We start from the raw sequence: 23,097 nt of genomic DNA on the forward strand, positions 1-23,097 counted from the left end.
TTCAGTGTATAACATCTTGACACTAATGCCCATATGAAACCATTTAACTAAAATAATGGTTTCAGTGTATAACGCTATGAAACCATTTAACTAGACTAATGGTTTCAGTGTATAACATCTTGAAACCAAATAACAAGACTAATGGTTTCAGTGTATAACGCTATGAAACCATTTAACTAGAATAATGGTTTCAGTGTATAACAGTATGAAACCATTTAACTAGACAAATGGTTTCAGTGTATAACATCTTGAAACCAATTAAAAGGACTAATGCTCATATAAAACCATTTAACTATAATAATGGTTTCAGTGTATAACAGTATCAAACCATTTAACTAGACAAATGGTTTCAGTGTATAACATCTTGAAACCAATTATCAAGACTAATGGTTTCAGTGTATAACATCTTGACACTAATGTTCATATAAAACCATTTAACTATAATAATGGTTTCGGTGTATAACGCCATGAAACCATTTAACTAGACTAATGGTTTCAGTGTATAACGGTATGAAACCATTTTTGCTGTGGAATAGTTTCAAAGAGTTGTTCTCCAAAAACATATTTAACCCTTAATAAAAATTGAGAAATAAATTTAAATTTTTAAGACGATATAAAACCAGAGAGAGTGAGGTATCCTCAACCGTTCCAAATAATTCAAAATACCCTAAATAAAATTTTGGGAAAATTTTATTAATATCTGATATTTATAAAAACATATTTACCTCATTTAATTAACTAAAAATAGTTCTAGGTCTCCGAAAAATACCAAGCTGGTCCCAAAATTCTCAGAAAATTATTTACTATTTTTCTATAAAAACAATAAAAAAATTTGGAGATTCCTTGGCACCGGACGCGAGTCACTGTTCATCATCTTCCTCACCCATTTTCTGCAGAAACGGGTCGCTACGACCCGGTTCGTTCTCCCTCAATAATCAACGAAACTCGGCGTTCTTTATAACGTTTTGATCTTCGTTCGATTTTATAAATGTTTCCGGTATTAATTTTCGAAATCGGTGATCGTATCGCTTATAAAATGTGGCCGAAATTGAACAAGCAAAAATAGAAATTCTTCAGTTATGATTATTACACATGTAAAATCATCTGAGGGCTATGAATGACTTATGCACCATACATAAGAAAAGGCTTATGCATATTAACTATTGCCCATAAATTATATTTAAATTATTTGGGCAGGATAGCAAACTGCCTTCCTTTGTTAGCATATTAATCTATAATTCATATTAATTTATATACTTATTAATTCTTGAAAATTGAAATATTAATCTACCTTTGTACACATATATACTTATTAATTCTCAAAGGGAAGATAATTAAATAATGTTTCATTTTATCATAAAAATAAATCACTTATAAAAAAACTTAATGTATGATCTAGCTATGATCGAAACTATAGCTAGCTACTAGGACGAATTGTTTGGGAGAATCCGAACTCGACTTTTAATAGGAATAATTCTTAATTAAACTTTATTTACCTTACCGCCAAACTCTAAATTACCGGTGTCCCACTCTTAAAAACTGGATGATTAAGACAAAAAAAAGGAGAAAATAAACGATAACTAGGTTAATTATTTTAAACTTATACAAAATATAACACTCAAAAGATAATTAACACCCATGAACAAAATTATAGCTAGATTTATCTTTTTAAATCATATTACATGACTAAAATGGGATTAGACCTATTCAATAAAAACTCATCCACCGACCTCACACATGCATTTATCATTTACGCAGAAACCAGCAGACATAATTTTATGCATCAAAAGGCACGCAATGTGACAAACAACGGTGTCTTCTCCATTATTGTGTCTGCATGGACCTTCAAAACCAAAACATTTTACTAGTATCTCAGATGCGTCAATCTGCATCACTGCTTCTTCTGCAATTTTCAAATCAAACAAAATATTATTATTTTTTATTTATTTTGAAATTAAGTGGTGTATTTACACTTCTTAATAAAATTATTATCTATATTTTATCGCTACACAAATTATTGAATAGGAAATTATTTTTAAAATATGTTAATTTATGATTCATTACGATATAAATTTTAAATCTTTAAATTTACATTTTATAAAAATCAATCTCTAAGTTTAAATTTTATTAAAAATAGTTTGAATTTTTATTTTCAAACAAACAAACTTATATTTTTATAATTATATTTGCTATTATTGTCGAAAAAAATTACGTCTACCATTAAAAATAAATAAACAAATAATAATTTAAAGATAGCTTCAATTTTTATTTTCGAACAAACAAACAAACTTATATTTTTATAATTATATTTTCCATTATTGTTCAAAAAAAATTATATCTGCCATTATAAAAATGATAAATAAAAAAGTAAATAAACTTATATTTTAAAATTACTTTAATTACGAGAAATATAAAAATAGAGATACTAACTAAAATATAAACTTACGAGCAGCAAAGACAACAATAAGAAAGAAGAATAAGCTGAAAAGCATTTTTCTCTCCATCATTTCTGACTTTTATTTTGTCTCCTAATAAGCATGTATATAAGTGATTATGATACATCTCAATGCTATTGCTATTTAGTACTGGTATTTTATGTATAGAGCCATTTAAGTTAAACTTGAACTAAATATTCCAACCATTAATCAATTTGAAAAGACACCATGAGTTGAATGTAACAGCCCCCGGGCCCCATCATGGCGATCCCGGAGCTGCCACCTCACGATCTTCTCTACCCCCCTCACTAGTAGAGTTTTTGCCTTCCGTGGGAATCGAACCACGTACCCTGGGGTTCAAATACGTGTTCAATCCATTCCCACTACCAAAAATAATATATAGCAAACAAAAAAATGCACATAGACTAAAATATATCCAGAATGCCACAAGCTTGTTTTGTTTTAAACTTAATTCTCTTCTCACCAATGGAAAAATTAATAATCAAAATTAGAATTTGTTTTCATGGATACGTTAGGTACAACAAATGCATTTCCCATTTATGCAGGAACCACCGGATATAAGTTCATTCTTCTCAATGCACACAAGTTTACAAAAAAGGCTATCTATTATATTATTGCATGGTAATTTGTACCTAAGCAATCTTATCTCACATGCCTCAATCTGCATCACCGCTTCTTCTACAATTTTCAAAGGAAACAAAATATTTTTTTGTTAATTTAATTAAGCAATATATTTACACTTGTTAGTAAAATTCTTATATTTATTTTATTGCTACACAAATTATTATATAGGAAATTATTTATAAAATGTGTTAATTTATGATTCATAGGTGGTATAAATTATAAATCTTTAGATTGACATTTTATAAAAAATCAATCTCTCAATTTAAAGATAGCTTGAATATATTTTTATTTTCAAGCAAACAAACTTATATTTTTATAATTATATTTGCCACTATTGAAAAAAAATATTCGTCATTAAAAAATAATAAATTTAAAATGTAAACAAACTTTTATATTTAAATTATTTTGATTAAGATAAAAATGAAAATTGAAATACTAATTAAAATATAAACTTACGAGCTGTTAAGATAACAATGAGAAAAATGAGAAAAAAGTGCATGCCGAAAAGCATTTTTCTCTCCATTATTTCTGACTTTTATTTTATGATACATCTCAATGCAATAGGTCAAGCTATTTAAAGAACCATTGAAGTTAAACTTGAAAAATAATACTCCACCCATTAATCCATTTAAAAAGTCACCATGTCCATGAGTTGAATGGGACCCCGTAATTTAACTAATGTTTGTAACAAAAAAAATATAATTAACTAATGTTTGGATATACCCTTCAATACCACTTTGCAATTGAAGTTTTTTTTTTTTTAAAGGATATACCCCTTAGCACAAGGTATATATATATTTTTTGGCCAACAGGACAAGGTGGGTTTTTAAGTGTACTAAAAACCAAAATAATAAACAGAATATATATATATATATATATATATATATATATATATATATATATATATATATATATATATATATATATATATGTATATATATATGCGTCACTTAGGTGTGTTTGTTACTAAGTTTAGTTTAAACCAAGTTGTGTTACTCTTCAAAATGTTGAGACTCATCTTGCTTTAGGTTCTTCGAAAGGTTTTTATTGTTTTTATTTTTATTTTTATATACTTTAACTATTAATTCACGTACATTTCTTTTTTTGACTCTATTTAGAGACACATTACATTGAAGTAATTTACTCATTTTTTATTTCAATTATGCAACACTAAAGAGCTTAAATTAGATAAGAATCAACAACGAGATATGACAAAACAACAAAAGAACCTTCAATCCAATTAGATCCAAATCCACATCCCATATTAATTTTTTTTTTGACACAAATTCATTTCTATCAAAAGTTAATTGCAAACACTACAAGAAACTTGACATATAGCTACGGCGAAAGTCTGTTGATAAAAGTCCAAAATCCATGGGTATAAATATAACGCCCCGAAATTTAGAAATATTTATTTTGTCTCCTAAAAATGTATAAGTGATTATGATACATCTCAATGCAATAGGTCAAGCTATTTAAAGAACCATTGAAGTTAAACTTGAAATAATACTCCACCCATTAATCCATTTAAAAAGTCACCATATCCATGAGTTGAATGGGACCCCTTAATTAACTAATGTTTGTAACAAAAAAATAAAATTAACCAATGTTTGGATATACCCTTCATTTCAATACCACTTTGCAATTCAAGATTTTTTTTTTTTAAAGGATATACCCCTTAGCACAAGGTATATATATAATTTTTGGCCAACAGTACAAGGTGTAATTTTGGGTTTTTAAGTGTACTAAAAACCAAAATAATAAACAGAATATATATATTCATGCGTCATTTAGGTGTGTTTGTTACTAAGTTTAGTTTAAACCAAGTTGTGTTTTCATTGATAACTCTTCAAAATGTTGAGACTCATCTTGCTTTAGGTTGTTCGAAAGGTTTTTATTGTTTTTTTTTTTTTTAATATACTTTAACTATTAATTCACGTACATTTCTTATATATATTGACTCTATTTAGAGACACATTACATTGAAGTAATTTACTCATTTTTTATCTCAATTATGCAACACTTTAAAGAGCTTAAATTAGATTTCAGAATTTAATTTACCTCACATATTAATATTTTATCACAACTTAAAATATCAATTTATTAAAGAATAGTATTTAAATAAAACTCCTCAACGTCACTACCTCAAGAAGAAGACCTCTTAAAAGAGAGATGAGAATCAACAACAAGATATGACAAAACAACAAGAGAGCCTTCAATCCAATAGATCCAATTAGATCCAAATCCACACCCCATATATTATTATTTTTTTTGACACAAATTCATTTCTATCAGAAGTTAATTGCAAACACTACAAGAAACTTGACATATAGCTACGGCGAAAGTCTGTTGGTAAAAGTCCAAAATTTGTGGGTATAAGTGTAACGCCCCGAAATTTAGAAATATTTGTTTAGTTATTATTCAATAAAGTTCGGTAGAAAATATATGTCAAACCAATTAATTAATAGAAATTTAGAGGAGATGAGACGAAATAGCGAAAATAAATAATTTAATTATAATTAGACAACTCTTAATAAATTAAATAAGAGGAGGAAAATAAATAAAAATAAAAGGAATAAAGATTTTCACGACTTTAGGGATAATGAACAAATTAATAGATCTTTTAAGAATTTAAGATGAGATAAAAATTGTCACAAGCTTTTAGGAAAAGAAAACCTAGCTGACACATATTATAAATAGAAAAAAAAAAAAGAATTATGATTAGTCACTTCCATAAGAAGAGAGCGCGAGAACAAAGAAGGGCTAGTGTTTGAGAGAAGAGATCACGAGAAAAAAACAACTAGAGTTATTATTGTTTTCTACGTATTCGAGGTAAGGAGTTTAACATTCTCATTAAGATTCTGAGTTTTTATGTTATAGGTGCTTAAGCGAATTTAAATTAAGGTGTTGAGTATTATACCATTGAGTATAGCGTGATTCTTTCTGATCCCTTGCCTTTGTTAATCCTTCGTGTTTTTTTTTTTGACGAAAGTTAATCCTTCGTGTTGTTGTGGCATATATTTGGCTTTTTATGTGTAAGTTATAGAATATAATATATGATCCAAATGTGTGTGGACTTGGTTTAAACCTTAATCTTATTTAATATCTAAATTGATATAAGTATATGGAACTCAGAAAACAATTATATAATACAAATTGTATAGGGAAAACGTGTAGAACTATATATACTTTTAAGTATTTCAAGTTTTAGATGAGTATGACCGGTATGAATTAACTCTTTAAATCCAACATGAACCAACACATGGTATGTTTGACGTTGTTAGAAAGGCAGAGTCTACCACGCACAAGCTTTTTATATTGTGCATGGTAGAATATTTTAAGTTTAACATTCTTTGTGATTGTGTTGCTGACTCCTTGTTGTTTCTTTTTTTTGGCTTGGCCCTACGATGTGCGATCATAGATTTTCAGGTAGGCGAACAGTTCGAGTTGCTTGAGTGTCGGAGTCGGTTATAGGACTGTATTCACTTTTATTTTGGAGTCACTTTCATTAAGAATTTTCAGACTATGTTAATTTTACTCGAGACTGTTATTCAGGGAATTTGAATACTTGTTGTGTATTAATTTTTAAGTCCGCTGCAATTATTTTTAAAATAGTTAGTAACTAGTCGATTTATGCTGAGTAACACTCTTTTTAAAATAAAATAATTAACGATTTTATAAATAAAATCATTGGAAAATTCAGGGTGTTACAATAAGCCATAAAACCTATACCCACAGGCGTTTTGTTCGTCTACTTTACCTCACTGTACCAATTCCTGTATGTATTAGTCTTGGTGGCAGGAATTATTACTCCCTCCGGACACAAATATAAGAAAAAATTGATTTTTTAGATACATTCAATAATGGATGTATCTGAACCATAATATAGTTGTTTACTGTGGAAAATGGTAAACAACCGCTAGTTTCGATTAAAGAGCTTAAGAGATCAACTAGTAAATCTCAGGACAATTTTGTACTTGTTTTTTAATAAAGATTGGGATTTCCACAAAGTTTAAACAAGTTTTACTTTCAAACGAAAACTAAGCCTTTGATTCGAATCGCCTCAAACCAAAGGAAACTTAGCAAGTTTTCTAAAACAAACGATAAAACTTGACTGAAAAAGTAAATTGCATTAATGGTAAAATGAATACAAAAGAGATGGTTCACAAACATACATCTTTCTCCTTGCAATTCCTTTCGTTCGAACGCTTTGACTACTTAGAATTTTGAGAGAGAAGTTCTGTATAAAATTTGTGACCCCTAGTTCGAATACAAAAGCAACTACTTATACTAACATCGAGTCCTAACTGCTCCTTGATGATCTGAACGCTCCACACTTCGCCACACATGCCCCACGTTCTCCATCATTCGAACCTTTCTCTTCAACGCGCCCTTTCTCCATTGGGCCTTGACCTGCTCCTTTTTTGGGCTAAAACACGTCTGAACCCACTGGCCCAAAATGCTTTCGAACATCTTCGCACCATCGAAGCCTCCTTTCGAATACTTCTTAGCCATCGAAGCGCATCCATCTCCTTTGGGTATGCATCAATGCCAACTTTGGCTGCCACTTAGTATTTTCCTATGACTTGGTTCCACTTTTAAATCACGTAAATGAATCCCCAAATTCATGCCCAACAATAGTCCAGATACATTCATTATTCAATGAATCTAAAAAGTTCATTTTTTCTTATATTTGTTTTCGGAGGGAGTATTAATCTTAGCGGGTGTTTGTTTCATGGATTACAAATTGATTTTAAGGAATGTGATTTTGGGAATCTAAATAAAACTATTTCCTATACAAGACTATTGTGTTGGGAAAAACAGACATAGAGAAAATAAAAAACACAATCACAACACAAGAATATAACGTGGAAACTCTAAATCCGGAAACCACAGCCGTTGTAAAAACCAACAACCAGAGAATAAACACTATGTGAAAATTGTTATAACATATTGACTACCCTCAAACTTCCCATGGCCCCCATACACCCACACTCTCCAAAGCAAATTCCTAACTACATCTCACAACACTCTAATAAAAGAGTACAAGAGAAAAACAAAAAAGTGAGATATAAGCTTAAAGTGCTACTGATTGGTGCATCTAAAAATAAATAAGCTTAGATCCAATATATAGCATTGATTTCCCTCTTGCTTCACCACTCTAAGCGATGTGAGACTTCTCTAATAGCTATTTTTTAACCTCATTTTTTGTTTAAAAAAAATTAGGCGATTTAAAACTTGATAATCAACTCCAACATATTGTACTTCATATAGTCAACCGCCAATAGTGTCGTTTTGCTTGTTTTGTTTTTGCCGGTGCAGTTTTAGTGTTGTGGTCTTCTCTGCCATATTTTATTTTTGGCTTAATTATATTTTTGCCCCTTAACATTATTTTATATTTTTAGTTGGTCATTTATCTTTTAAAAGTTTCAAGTTTGTCTCTTATTTCTTTAAGTTTCAAGTTGGTCTTTTATTTCTTTAAGTTTCAAGTTTGCCTCTTAAGTTTGGTTTGAGTCATATTCCATGTCATTTTCTTTTAATTAAAAAACAACAAAATTAAAATATAAGGGACCAACTTAAAACCTAAAATAAATATAAGGGACCAACTTGAAACTTAAATTTGACGGGAGGACTAACTAATGCAACGGAAAAAACAAAAAACGACCAAAATAAAACTTTTAAAAAATAAAAACCAACTTAAAATCTAAAATAAATATAAGTGACAAAAATGTAATTAAACTTTTATTTTTCGTTACCTTTTGTTCATATTGTGGGTATCTTTTTTATCTTTTATATAAGCGGTATCCAGTTGTATATACTTTTGATTTTGATATCCATGATTCTCTAATTACTTTTATTTTGTACATATAAGTATTATATTTTCCATTAAAAAAAATACATGAAATATTTTATGAAATCAAAGAACAAATATTTTCTTACTAAAATAAAATTTAAACAAAGATAACATAATAGACACAAACTGCCTAACTTTGTTAACATATTAATCTATAATTTATATACTTATTAATTCTTGAAAATTGAAATATTAATCTACCTTTGTACACATATATACTTATTAATTCTCACCAAAGGGAAGATAATTAATTAACGTTTCATTTTATTATAAAAATAAATCACTTATAAAAAAAAAACTTAATGTATGATCTAGCTATATAATTGAAACTATAGCTAGCTAGCTACTAGGACGAATTTTTTAGGAGAACTCAAACTCGAATTTTAATGGAAATAATTCTTATTAAACTTTATTTACCGGAGTCCCACTCTTGAACACTAGATGATTAAGACAAAAAAAAAAAGTGAAAATAAACTATGACTAGGTTAATTATTTTAGACTTATACAAAATATAACACTCAAAACATAATTAACACATATGAATCTATATTAGTTAATTGTCTTCACACCAATTGGAAAATAATCAAATTAGAATTTATTTCTTGGACATTGAACCAGATACACATGAACCAAATTATAGCAGGAAGCAAAATAGGGATTAGCCCTATATATAAAATAGAAACGAAATAATATAGTATAACTATATCTTGGATATGTTAGATACTACAAATGCATTTATCATTTACGCAGGAACCACCAGATATAATTTTATTCATCATACGGCAGCGAATTTCACAAACAGCACGATCTGCTCCATTATCGTGTCTGCATGGACCTTCAAACGTAAAACATCTTACCTCAGATGCCTCAATCTGCATCACTGATTCTTCTGCAATTTTCAAAGCAAACAATTTTATTTATTTATTTTTTAAAATTAAGTGGTATATTTACACTTGTTAATAACATTATTATATATATATTTTATTGTTGCTACACAAATTATTGAATAGGAAATTATTTTTAAAATATTTTAATTTATGATTCATTACGATATAAATTTTAAATCTTTAAATTTAAATTTTATAATAAAAATCAATCTCTAAATCAAACAAACTTATATTTTTATAATTATATTTGCCATTATTGTCGAAAAAAATTACACTACCATTAAAAAGAAATAAATAAATAATAATTTAAAAATAGCTTGAATTTTTATTTTGGAACAAACAAACAAAAAAACTTATATTTTTATAATTATATTTTCCATTATTGTTGAAAAAGATTATATCTACCATTCAAAAAAATGATAAATAAAAAAGTAAATAAACTTTTATTTTAAAATTACTTTAATTAAGAGAAATATAAAAATAGAGATACTAATTAAAGTATAAACTTACGAGTAGCAAAGACAATAATAAGATAGAAGAATAAGCTGAAAAGCATTTTTCTCTCCATGATTTCTGACTTTTATTTTGTCTCCTAATTATAATGTATATATAAGTGATTATGATACATCTCAATGCTATTGCTCAAGGTTGTCAGAACCGGACCGGTCATCGAACCGGCAAGCTTACCGGTTCAAGGTTCAATTGGTCGGACCGGGTTCAACCGGGGTCGAACCGTTTTTAATTAAATATATATTTTAATTAATATATAAATAAAAAATATGAATAATTGTTCAATATTTCATAATTTCACACATTAAAAAGATAAAATATCAAATGTCAAAATAAAATAAAATTTATAATTCAAACCAAATTAGAAATTATATAATAAACTAAGTTCAATAACACAAAATAGCACCATAACATCAATTGACAACATACTGCTTTCAAAAAAAATCAATTGACAACATACTACCAAAACCAAGTGCCAAGTGAAAAAGCAAAAACTAAATGTTCATCAAGTTCATAAAGACTAGTGTCCAAATGCATAGCTAAATGCAACGTAATAATCATTATAATGTTCATCTAGACATAAAAAGTTAAAAACTAATAATCATTATAGTCTTCAAGGTAATAGTAGTACCGCCGGCGCCGGAGCAAGAGGAGGAAGGGGAAGGGTTTGTGGCAAGGTTGAAGAGGGTGGAGGAGAGAAGAGAAAAAAAATTAAGCGTTTTTACGTGATGACTAATGAGAGAAGAGAAAAAAGATGAAAAACAACTTTTCCTATTCCTACGTTGTTTCAGATTTTTTTTTTTAAAAAAAAAAAAAAAAGATTTTGCCTTGTTTTTAAAAAAAAAAAAAAAAAAAATTGCAAAACCGTTTGGACCGGCCGGCCGGTTCGCCGGTTCAACCCGGTTCAACCCGGTTCGCCACGGTTTTTTCCCGGTTGGTTTCCTGTCCGGTTTTCGATCATAACCGAGCCGGTTTCATGGCCGGTTCACGGTCCGACCGGTCCGACCGGCCGGTCCGGTCCGGTTCTGACAACCTTGCTATTGCTATTTAGTACCGGTATTTTATAGAGCCATTTAAGTTAAATTCGAACTAAATATTCCAACCATTAATCTATTTGAAAAGACACCATGAGTTGAATGTGACCCTTAAGGCCTTAACCAATGTTTGGCTATACCACATCAGTACCACTGTACCGGTTTGCAATTTGAAAAGTCACCATAATTTATATTCGGGGTCGTTTGTCCTAACTTTTTTAAAGATTATACAAATAGTTTATCTAATTTTTAAGTAGTTTTACATTATTAATGAAGTATGTAATATTATTTTTCGTATTATATTTATATCATTAATTATTTATTACTCTATTTTCTTTCAATTCTTAATATAATTTATTTTTTTCTTATCATAAATGAAAGTCAATTTTGTAAATCGACTCATATTTTCTTTTATGTATATTATTTACCATTCAAAGGAGGATCTTTACAATTTCAACAAATTTGTTTGTAAATCGCTATATCTTCTTTTATGTATATTTTTTTATTATTTTTTTTAAAACTTGGTATCCGGCTCTAAGACCGACTAATCTAAAGAGACCAATTCCACCGCTCACTTGCGGGGGCCCTATTTAAAGCCAGATTTTTTTTTTTGCTCTGTATGGACTTAGCCCACCGAAATTAGCACCAGAAGTAATCGAACCTGAGACCTTGAAAGAAGCATACTCAAAGGACTCAAGCCAACACCAGTAGACCAACCCAAGTGGATTTTTTTATGTATACTATTATTTACCATTCAAAACAAATTGTAAAATGCCAAGATGCAACCAAGCAGCCACTAGAACAACAACATAAAACCAAAAACAATATATAGCAAACAACAAAATTCATTCTCACCAATGGAAAAATTAATAATCAAATTAGAATTTGTTTTCATGGATACATTAGGCACAGCAAATGCATTTTCCATTTATGCAGGAACCACCGGATATAAGTTCATTCTCCTCAATGCACACAATCTTACAAAAAAGGCTATCTATTATATTATTGCATGCTAATTTGTACCTAAGCAATCTTATCTCACATGCCTCAATCTGCATCACCGCTTCTTCTGCAATTTTCAAAGGAAACAAAATACTTTTTTGTTAATTTAAGCAATATATTTACACTTGTTAGTAAAATTCTAATATTTATTTTATTGCTACATAAATTATTAAATAGGAAATTATTTATAAAATGTGTTAATTTATGATTCATTGGTGGTATAAATTATAAATCTTTAGATTGACATTTTATAAAAAATCAATCTCTCAATTTAAAAATAGCTTGAATATATTTTTATTTTCAAGCAAACAAACTTATATTTTTATAATTATATTTGCCACTATTGAAAAAAAATATTTGTCATTAAAAAATAATAAATTTAAAATGTAAACAAACTTTTATATTTAAATTATTTTGATTAAGATAAAAATGAAAATTGAAATACTAATTAAAATATAAACTTACGAGCTGTTAAGACAACAATGAGAAAAATGAGAAAAAAGTGCATGCCGAAAAGCATTTTTCTCTCCATTATTTCTGACTTTTATTTTGTCTCCTAAGAATGTATATGTGGTTATGATACATCTCAATGCAATAGGTCAAGCTATTTAAAGAACCATTGAAGTTAAACTTGAAAAATAATACTCCACCCATTAATCCATTTAAAAAGTCACCATGTCCATGAGTTGAATGGGACCCCGTAATTTAACTAATGTTTGTAACAAAAAAAATATAATTAACTAATGTTTGGATATACCCTAATTCAATCCCACTTTGCAATTGAAGTTTTTTTTTGAAAGGATATACCCCTTAGCACAAGGTATATACTCCCTCCGTCACGTAATATAAACAAAAAAAAATCTTTTTGATGTCCCAAAGTATAAGCAAAAGACAATTTTTTTAATCCTAAAGTTACAAAATTACAATTAGTCATAATTCACCATTGTTTAGTTTCCCAACAAACTTTTGGGTAGTTAGCTTATTTCAATATGACTTTTTAACTTTCATCATTTAAAAATTCAAAAAGCTTATTTTTTCCATTAACAAGAAGTAATTATAACAAGGGTAATATAGGAAACTCAATTGTTTGTTTTGGTAAAATTTAGAGTTTCTTAATAAGTGTGAAAACTTTTTTTTTTCTTATATTTCGAGACGGAGGGAGTATATATTTTTTGGCCAACAGGACAAGGTGGGTTTTTAAGTGTACTAAAAACCAAAATAATAAACAGAATATATATATATATATATATATATATATATATATATATATATATATATATATATATATATATATATATATATATATATATACACGTCACTTAGGTGTGTTTGTTACTAAGTTTAGTTTAAACCAAGTTGTGTTACTCTTCAAAATGTTGAGACTCATCTTGGTTTAGGTTGTTCGAAAGGTTTTTATTGTTTTTATTTTTATTTTTATATACTTTAACTATTAATTCACGTATATTTCTTTTTTTGACTCTATTTAGAGACACATTGCATTGAAGTAATTTACTCATTTTTTATTTCAATTATGCAACACTAAAGAGCTTAAATTAGATTTCAGGATTTTACCTCACATATTAATATTTTATATTTTATCACAACTTAAAATAACAATTTAGAAAACAATAGTATTTAAATAAAACACCTCAACGTCACCACCTCAAGAAAAAGACCTCTTAAATGAGAGAGATAAAAATCAACAACGAGATATGACAAATCAACAAAAGAACCTTCAATCCAATTAGATCCAAATCCACATCCCATATTATATTTTTTTTTTTGACACAAATTCATTTCTATCAGAAATTAATTGCAAACACTACAAGGAATTTGACATATAGCTACGGCGAAAATCTGTTGGTAAAAGTCCAAAATCCGTGGGTATAAATGTAACGCCCCGAAATTTTAAAATGTTTATTTAGTTATTATTTAATAAATTTCGGTAGAAAATATATGTCAAACCAATTAATTAATGGAAATTTAGAGTAGATGAGACGAAATAGTAAAAATAAATTATTTAATTATAATTAGACAACTCTTAATAAATTAAATAAGAGGAGGAAAATAAATAAAAATAAAAGGAATAAAGATTTTCATAACTTTAGGGATAATGAACAAATTAATAGATCTTTTAAGAATTTAAGATGAGATAAAAATTGTCACAAGCTTTTAGGAAAAGAAAACCTAGCTGACACATATTATAAATAGAAGGAAAAATAAGAGAATTATGATTAGTCACTTCCATAAGAAGAGAGCGCGAGAACAAAGGAGGGCTAGGGCTCGAGAGAAGAGATAACGAGGAAAGAACAACTAAAATTATCGCTGTTTTCTACGTATTCGAGGTAAGGGGTTTAACCTTCTCATTTAGATTCCGAGTTTTTATATTATAGGTGCTTAGCCGAATTTAAATTAAGGTGTTGAGTATGATACCATTGAGTATATCTACCATTATTGTTGAAAAAAATTATATCTACCATTCAAAAAAATGATAAATAAAAAAGTAAATAAACTTATATTTTAAAATTACTTTAATTAAGAGAAATATAAAAATGGAGATACTAATTAAAGTATAAACTTACGAGCAGCAAAGACAATAATAAGATAGAAGAATAAGCTGAAAAGCATTTTTCTCTCCATTATTTCTGACTTTTATTTTGTCTCCTAATAAGCATGTATATATAAGTGATTATGATACATCTCAATGCTATTGCTATTTAGTACTGGTATTTTATAGAGCCATTTAAGTTAAACGTGAACTAATATTCCAACCATTAATCAATTTGAAACGTCACCATGAGTTGAATGTGACCCTTAAGGCCTTAACCAATGTTTGGTTATACTACATTACCACTTCGGTACCAGTTTGCAATTTCAAAAGTCACCATAATTTATACTCAAATTGTATTTTTTTTTAATGACAAATAATATTATATTACATATAAAATGCAAAAAGAAAAAGAGAAAATTCAAAGCACATAGGAGTACTAGAAGCACACCAACATCTAACAATGCATACACAATCCTACAAGAAGACACATCAAAAGCTAAAAAAAGAGGCAAGTATCAACCACCAAGCAAGACATACAAAAAAGACCTTTACCCAACCAGACCTGACAAAGACCAAACTTAACACCCCGACAAACTCGGTTCCAGCAAAAAACAGGCGGATGCATACCCCGACTTTTGAGAAGCCACACTTATTGTTTTTTTATGACATTATAATTATAAACTGTTTTGAGAAAAAAAAAAATTTTAAATTATTAATGAAACATTTAATATTATTTTTTCTATTATACTCTTAACTATTTATTACTCTATTTTTTTTCAATTTTTCAATTTTTTTATCATAAATGAAGGACAATTTTGTAAAAATACTCATGTCTTCTTTTTTATGTATATTATTTACCATTCAAAGGAGGATCTTTACAATTTCAACAAATTTGTTTGTAACTAGCTATATCTTCTTTTATGTATATTATTTTCCATTCAAAAAAAAAAAAGTACAATGCCAAGATGCAACCAAGCAGCCACTGGAACAAACATAAAACCAAAAACATAGCAAACAACAAAACTAAGACCCAATAGTGCAAGTACATCAAAACTAAGCCAAAAGACCTTTTACACCAACATCATGGAGACAGAGCCAAAACAAAACAACACCTTACACCACAATATACTATCAAAAATGTGATTATTCCCAGAGTAAATTGACCGAATAGTCGAGTGCCACACCAATCTAAATTCATTCCTCACTTTTTAAATTTTTGCCGCTGCTATAGGTTATTTGTTTTGGCTTGGTTGGTTTGGTCTAAGGTCCATATCGTTGGTTTGGTTTGACATCTGTATTGCCAGACTCCGTCTCCTCCTTTCTAGAAAGCTAATTTGACTAGTTACCGGAAGAAGAAGATTGGCGTCGATGGTATTCTGTTGGTGTGGCATGCCGTGATTTGGGTACTTTGGCGGACTAGAAATGAAAAGATTTTTTTCGGAAAATCTGTAGAACTATCGAAAATCTTCAATAGAATACAATATATTTCTTGGAATTGGTAGTTAGCTAAAAAGATTAATTCACCATGTCTTTTTTATGAATGGTGTGTATGAGAATGGAATTACTGATGTTATAGGACTAGTGGAGGAAGTAAAAATTAGCTCTTGGAAATGGTGGATTGCAAGGTCTCAAACTCTCTCCTGTCTGTTTTATGAATGGCATCAAGCTCCAACTCTATGCTTGTTGAGATGAGGAAGAGTTGGTTTTTAGCAGGGAGCATGTAATTTTTGTATCTGTTTTTTCTTTTCTTGTTTCTAAGCGCAGCAGTTTATAACTGTGTTGGCCTATTTTTTCTCCTGCTTTTGTGTTCTCCCTCTGTACCTATTGGTGGTAAAGGATGGAATGGAATGAAATGGAGTGGTAACTAACTAAGTTCCATTGTTTGGATTTGCAAAAAATGAATGGAGTGAAATGGAACACAATGGAACCCATTCCATCCCATACCATCCAATCTTCTAATTAATTTTCTTTCCCCTCCAAATTGGGGTGTATGCAATGGAATGAATAATTATAAAATATATCCAAACAATGGAATGGTATCTATACTCCATTCCGCTCCGTTCCACTCCATTCCATTATGTTCCATTCCGCTCCATTCCATTTTGTACCACCAATCCAAACATAGCCAGAGATTTCTATTGTACTCCTTGTGCAAAGATTACACCTTAATAAAATTTCCACTTGATTGTTTCGCTAGGTAGTTTTGGGTGGTATAGTGCTAGAATGTCCAGCTGAGTCGACCATGATTTGGTTTAGTTCCATTTTTGGGTTAAGTATTACATGTACTTGTCTTACCGTGGTTGGTTGGTTGAGTACCTTTTGTACTTATTCATTTTATATATAATATATGTTTCCGTTAAAAAAAACTAGCTTATTTTTTTTTTTTTAAAAAAACTAGCTTATTTGTTTTAAACTTAATTCTCTGATCACCAATGGAAAAATTACTAATCAAAAATTAGAATTTCATGGATACATTAGGCACAACAAATGCATTTACCATTTATGCAGGAACCACCAGATATAAGTTCATTCTCCTCAAAGCACATAATGTTCATAAGTGGCTGTCTATTTTATTATTGCATGGAATTTGTACCTAAGCAATCTTATCTCACATGCCTCAATTTGCATCATCGCTTCTTCTGCAATTTTTAAAGGAAACAAAATATTTTTTTTTTAATTTAAGCTGTATTACCACGTATCAGAATTGACACCCAAACCAGATTAAATTGGTGATAAAAGCAAAAAAAGAAACTTTTAATTTAAACGGTATATTTACACTTGTTAATAAAACTCTTATTGCTACACAAATTATTGAATAGGAAATTATTTTTAAAATGTGTTAATTTATGATTCATTGGCGGTATAAATTATAAATCTTTAGATTCACATTTTATAAAAAATCAATCTCTAAATTTAAAGATAGCTTGATTTTTTATTTTCAAACAAACAAACTTATATATAAAAAATAATTATAATTATATTTGTCATTAAAAAATAATAAATTAATAATGTAAACAAACTTATATATTTGTTGGACATAAATTTGGTATTTATCAATTAAATATAATTGGTGGGTCCAATATTTATTTTGGAGGTTATATTATCAAAATAAAACTTTCAAAGTTGGTGTCGAGAACTCCCTATGTCGAAGCAGAAAAGCGTTTCGAGAGCTGTAGAGGATGCGTATAGTTTTGGTTTTACCAGGAGGCTATCGAAGGCGCAAAATCGAATCGAGAGATAGTTGGGCCAAGCCCAAAAAAGAAACAACGAACGGCCCAAAAAATCTTGGCGCGCGCTGAAGGAATGAAAGATGAAAGTGGAGAACGTGGTCGACGTGGCAAATGGAGGAGCGTCCAGATGATCGAAGAACAGTTACCACTTTGTAGTAGTATTTATAGTAGTTTTTCATTCAGAACAAGGGTCACAAAATTTATACAAACATTCTCTCTAAAAATTCTAAGTACTCAGCGATCGAACGAACGGAATTCGAAGGAGAAATGTATGTTTTGTGAACCATCTTTATTTGTAATTGTTTTTCATTCAATGCAATGCAATTTGTTTTCCAGTAATTTTTTCTAAGTCTGAATCCAGATACTTGCTTGAGAAACTGCTACTTCGAGGCGATTCGAATTAGTCTCTCTTGTGTGCTTTAAAATATTTTAATTCCTAAGTGTTTGTTTCCTTATTCAAACGAACATTCAAACAGTTTTCTTGAAGCGAATAAACACAAAATTGTCCTGAGATTTACTAGTTGGTCTCGCGAGTTTAAATACTTAAACTAGCGGTTGTTTACCAAATTCCAACGTAAACAAATTGGCACGCCCAGTGGGACTGGTTTTGTGTTTGTTAAAGTCGTGTTTATTTTTATATTGTGGAATAAAAAACTTGTTACTTGCATATAACTCATGATAAGTTAGGTTATGGTTAAAACTACTCAGAGATCTAATCCTAGTAAAACTCCAAGTTCTAGTGCGATGAGTAGCGAAGCAAGTTCGAGTGGTGGAGTCGATCCACCTCCACAAAGTGTGGTAACATCTGAGTTAGTGAATGTTCCAATATTCTCCAGTCCAACCATTTCGACTGTGCATGATGTTATTCCAACTTTGCCAATTCCAACTATGGCAATTCCGTCCGTAACTGCTGGTTTTGGACGTTCGAAACCACCGTCAGGTCAGGGTTTTATGTATGGGCCTCCCCCTACACTTGGTTTAGGGATGCCAAGTTTCGAATCTGATAGGTATACTTCGTCAAGGGTAACTCCTACACCCTTAACGACTGCATCTGTGTTGTCTTTGAGACAACAAATGGATGAGAGCAACCATGAAATGGTTAATCTCTTAACACAACAAATGGGTACTGTGTTTAATCCATTAATTCAGAATACCAACGAGAGTTATCAAATGTTGGCATTTCAAATGAGTCGAATTGCAGATTTTTTTGGGACACCCCCACCACCTCCTAGAGTAAATCCCATTACTCCACAAGTAATACTACCTGCAATGTCTTCGACTCCAGTGCAGCAAAGGCCAACCTATGTGGCTACTGAAACAGTTCCTAACCCAACACCTACACCAGTTGTACAAGAGGAAACCTATTATCCTCACGAGGTTAATCAAATGCCTCAATTAGTAAATCAAAACCCTCCTGTTATGAACCCAAATCCACAAGTGGTACATCATAACCCTCCAGTGGTAATGGTTAGGAGGAACCAGGATCCTGACGAGGTAGTGCGAGAGGTGCAAAACAATAATTTGCTTGGCCAACACAATTTGGCTAACATGGTCGAAACGATTTTGGCCCAAAACGGCCTAAACACGGGTTGTCGAAGGCCAAACTTTGTCTCTGCCTTCACTGAATATGTGCTGCAAACCGAGTTACCAAGAGGTTGGAAAGTCCCAAAATATACTAAGTTTGCCGGGGACACTAATGAGTCAACCGTAGAACATATTGCCAGGTATCTAGCTGAGTCTGGGAATTTGGCGAATAATGAAAATTTGCGAATGAAGTATTTTCCTAATTCGCTTACCAAGAATGCATTTACTTGGTTTACAACTTTGCCTCCCAATTCGATCAATAGTTGGGCCCAATTGGAAAGGATTTTCCACGAGCAATTTTATATGGGCCAAACCAAGATAAGTCTGAAAGAGTTAGCCAGTGTAAAAAGAAAAAACCAAGAGTCAATTGATGACTATTTAAATAGGTTTCGTTTGCTGAAATCCAGGTGCTTTACTCAAGTGCCTGAACACGAGCTAGTGGAAATGGCTGCTGGTGGGTTAGATTATTCAATTCGAAAGAAATTGGATACCCAATACCTTCGAGACATGTCACAGTTGGCTGACAGAGTGAGACAAATCGAAAGGTTAAAAGCTGAAAAAGTTAGAAATTCTAAGTTTCAGAAAAAGAAAGAAATAGGTTTTGTTGATTCCTATGATAATGAAATTGATTATGAAACGAGTGATGAATACTTAGATTTCGACGATAGTGATATTAATGTGGCTGAATTAAAGCCTGGGCCTCCTTACACTTGCAAATTGTTGAGGCCGTCGAATGGAAAAAATCCTATCGAACCAAAAAATGATAAGTTTGTTACAAAGACTTATACTTTCGACATTACTAAATGTGATGAGATTTTTGATTTATTGGTGACTGACGGCCAAATTATTGTGCCAAAAGATATGAAAATACCACCAATAGAACAAAGAAAGAAAAGAGGTTATTGTAAGTTTCATAATTATTTGGGACATAAAACTTATCAATGTGTTGTTTTCAGGGATTTGGTGCAAAAAGCGCTGAATGAAGGAAGGCTGAAGTATGCTGATAAGGCAAAGCCTCCAATGAAGGTAGATTCAGATCCCTTGCCACCTGCAGACGCTACCTATGTCGAAGTCTATGACTGCAACATGGTTGAAGTGATAGACGCTGCTGCTCCAATCAAGGCTGTGCCTGAAGAGGAGTATGAAAAGAGGGTACGTGAGGTGTACCCCAATGCTGAGGAAGAATTGGTGGACTTCCTAAATAGGTGCAAGCTGAAGAATGCTGAAGTGATGCTTTGCCCTAGATGCAGTGCTGTGTGCGACAAAGAGGCTGCTGCAGGCCTTCAAAGTGTTGTACCTTATGCTGAAAACAAGAGAAAATGGCCAAAATCTAGGCCAAATCAAAAAGCTTGGCCTTACAAAGGGGCCAACTGGGGAAAGCCTATTACCAAAGGCCTTTCGATCCAGCAAAGGCTAGGCCCCCAAAACACTTTCAAACCATCTGGGAGAGCACCTGTTAACCAATGGGTGAGTGGACAGTACGTCACTTTCAATCGAAGGATGATGGAAAATGGAAGCTCTAGCAATGTTAATGTGAACATTGTATCTGAACCCAAGGGTTCAAAAGTGGTAGCTGGGAAGGAAAAAGTGAATGCTGCCACTGAAGTCAACAAATACTCTTATAGGAATAACTATAAGGGAAAAAATCCTATGACCCGCACTCAGTGGCGAAGGTTCCAGAGGAAACAAAAGTTGACAACGAAAGAGGCTGAGGCTGGGGGCAAGGCTGTAGCAACCCAGAAGGCTGAAAAGGTTGAAATGGCCAAGAGGCCAGTAAAGGAGAGGCTTTCCATAGTATTGGAAGAGCCAATAGCTGAAAATGCCCAAGGAGGGGCAGAAGATGAGGATGACATGGAGGATGATGATCTCCTGGATGAGGGGTCTGATTTTGATGTCATGGTCAATGTGGTGTCGATTCTGCCACTGGAATATGATGTGCCTACTGAAGTCAATGAGCTGGAAGAGGACTTCGAAGCCCTCAATTTGGCTGATCATAAGCCAATGTGTTATTATGTTATGCAAAATGGTTGTGTCGAAGAGCAAAAAGCTGTCTTCGAAAAGCCAGATCTGGGAATGCAAAACCACTTGAAGGCTTTGTTCATCAGGGCAAAAGTGAATAACGTGGGAATCAATAAAGTCTTAGTGGATGGAGGAGCTGTGGTGAATATCATGCCTCACTTCATGTTGAAGAAATTAGGTCTTTATGACACAGACCTTCATTCCCACAATGTGGTGTTGGCCAACTATGAAGGAAAAACTGGTCATTCCCTGGGGGCAGTGCAGTTGGAAGTTTGTGTTGGTAGTACAGTTCGAAAGACCTTGTTTATGGTCATATCTGCCAAACCTAATTACAATTTGTTATTAGGTAGAGAATGGATACATGGTGTTGGAGCTGTTCCCTCAACCATGCACCAAAGATTAATCATCTGGAGAGAAGACGGTTTAGTCGAGAATGTAGAAGCAGATCAGAGTGCATATGTTTCAGAGACAGGCACTGTGACTTTACAGAATTTCGACAAAAACCTGGCTTCGATTGCTCCTTGTGGTGAGCAAGATGCTGCCTTCGATCCAAATGAAGTGGTATCAAAAAATGTATACCACTCAGTTAAGTTGCATCCAACCCATGGCTTTTGTTGGGAAAGGGAAGATATAGAGAAACCCTTATGTGAGGATGCATACCCACCAGTATCTGGATGGGTCAACCATGATGAGTTTGATGATTGAGTCCCCAGCATGGGATCGAATTACGGCTTACGCAGCCGAGAATAGAATCAAAATGGCTCTTGAGGCCATTAATGTTCAAGAAAATATGGCTGTCGAAGCCAACGATGACTTAAGGAACGAACTGGCCTTGGAGGCTAGTGAAGTAAATGATGGGAAAAAGCAAAGGTTAGATTGCATCTATGATGATGAGCCTTTGGGTTTTGAGAAAGATCCACATAGTTCGATTCAGAGAATGCAAGCCCAAGACCCTTTGCAGGAGGTTGATATTGGAGATGGCTCTGTTAAAAGGCCAACTTACATTAGTGCCAATATAGACCCAACCTTAAGAGAAAAAATGGTCGAGTTGCTTAAGAAATACAGAGATTGCTTTGCATGGGACTATAACGAAATGCCTGGGTTAAGCAGAAATCTTGTGGAGCATAGGCTACCCCTTCGACCAGATAAGAAACCTGTAAAGCAGCTTCCAAGGAGGTTCGCACCAGAAATCATGACAAAGATCAAAGCAGAAATTGAAAGGTTGCTCAAATGCAAATTCATTCGAACAACCAGGTATGTGGAATGGTTAGCTAACATTGTTCCTGTTATTAAGAAAAACGGATCACTTAGGGTTTGCATAGACTTTAGAGACTTGAATAATGCTA

The 23,097-nt window shown here is 31.5% G+C and overlaps 4 long non-coding RNA genes across 5 annotated transcripts; 1 reads left to right on the forward strand and 3 right to left on the reverse strand.

The window, feature by feature from the left end:
- Nucleotides 1-1,563: 1,563 nt before the first annotated feature.
- LOC123887224 lies at nucleotides 1,564-3,802 on the reverse strand. The gene is made up of 3 exons (XR_006801411.1): nucleotides 3,537-3,802; nucleotides 3,089-3,134; nucleotides 1,564-1,903 (listed from the first exon to the last, which is right to left on the reverse strand). It is a non-coding gene; the product is annotated as an uncharacterized LOC123887224 (long non-coding RNA).
- Nucleotides 3,803-5,733: 1,931 nt separating this feature from the next.
- LOC123887225 lies at nucleotides 5,734-6,647 on the forward strand. Its single transcript, XR_006801412.1, has 2 exons — nucleotides 5,734-5,912; nucleotides 6,502-6,647. It is a non-coding gene; the product is annotated as an uncharacterized LOC123887225 (long non-coding RNA).
- A 2,859-nt stretch (nucleotides 6,648-9,506) lies between these two features.
- On the reverse strand, nucleotides 9,507-10,477 carry LOC123885310. The gene is made up of 2 exons (XR_006801124.1): nucleotides 10,332-10,477; nucleotides 9,507-9,823 (listed from the first exon to the last, which is right to left on the reverse strand). It is a non-coding gene; the product is annotated as an uncharacterized LOC123885310 (long non-coding RNA).
- Nucleotides 10,478-12,192: 1,715 nt separating this feature from the next.
- On the reverse strand, nucleotides 12,193-15,062 carry LOC123885315. Of its 2 annotated transcripts, none has more exons than XR_006801126.1 (2): nucleotides 14,950-15,062; nucleotides 12,193-12,434 (listed from the first exon to the last, which is right to left on the reverse strand). It is a non-coding gene; the product is annotated as an uncharacterized LOC123885315 (long non-coding RNA). The 2 variants fall into 2 exon arrangements; XR_006801125.1 differs by lacking the exon at nucleotides 14,950-15,062 and adding an exon at nucleotides 12,833-13,567.
- Between the last annotated feature and the right edge of the window lie 8,035 nt (nucleotides 15,063-23,097).

Source organism: Trifolium pratense, linkage group LG5 (genome assembly GCF_020283565.1).
Source record: "Trifolium pratense cultivar HEN17-A07 linkage group LG5, ARS_RC_1.1, whole genome shotgun sequence".
In the NCBI taxonomy this organism is placed as follows: domain Eukaryota; kingdom Viridiplantae; phylum Streptophyta; class Magnoliopsida; order Fabales; family Fabaceae; genus Trifolium; species Trifolium pratense.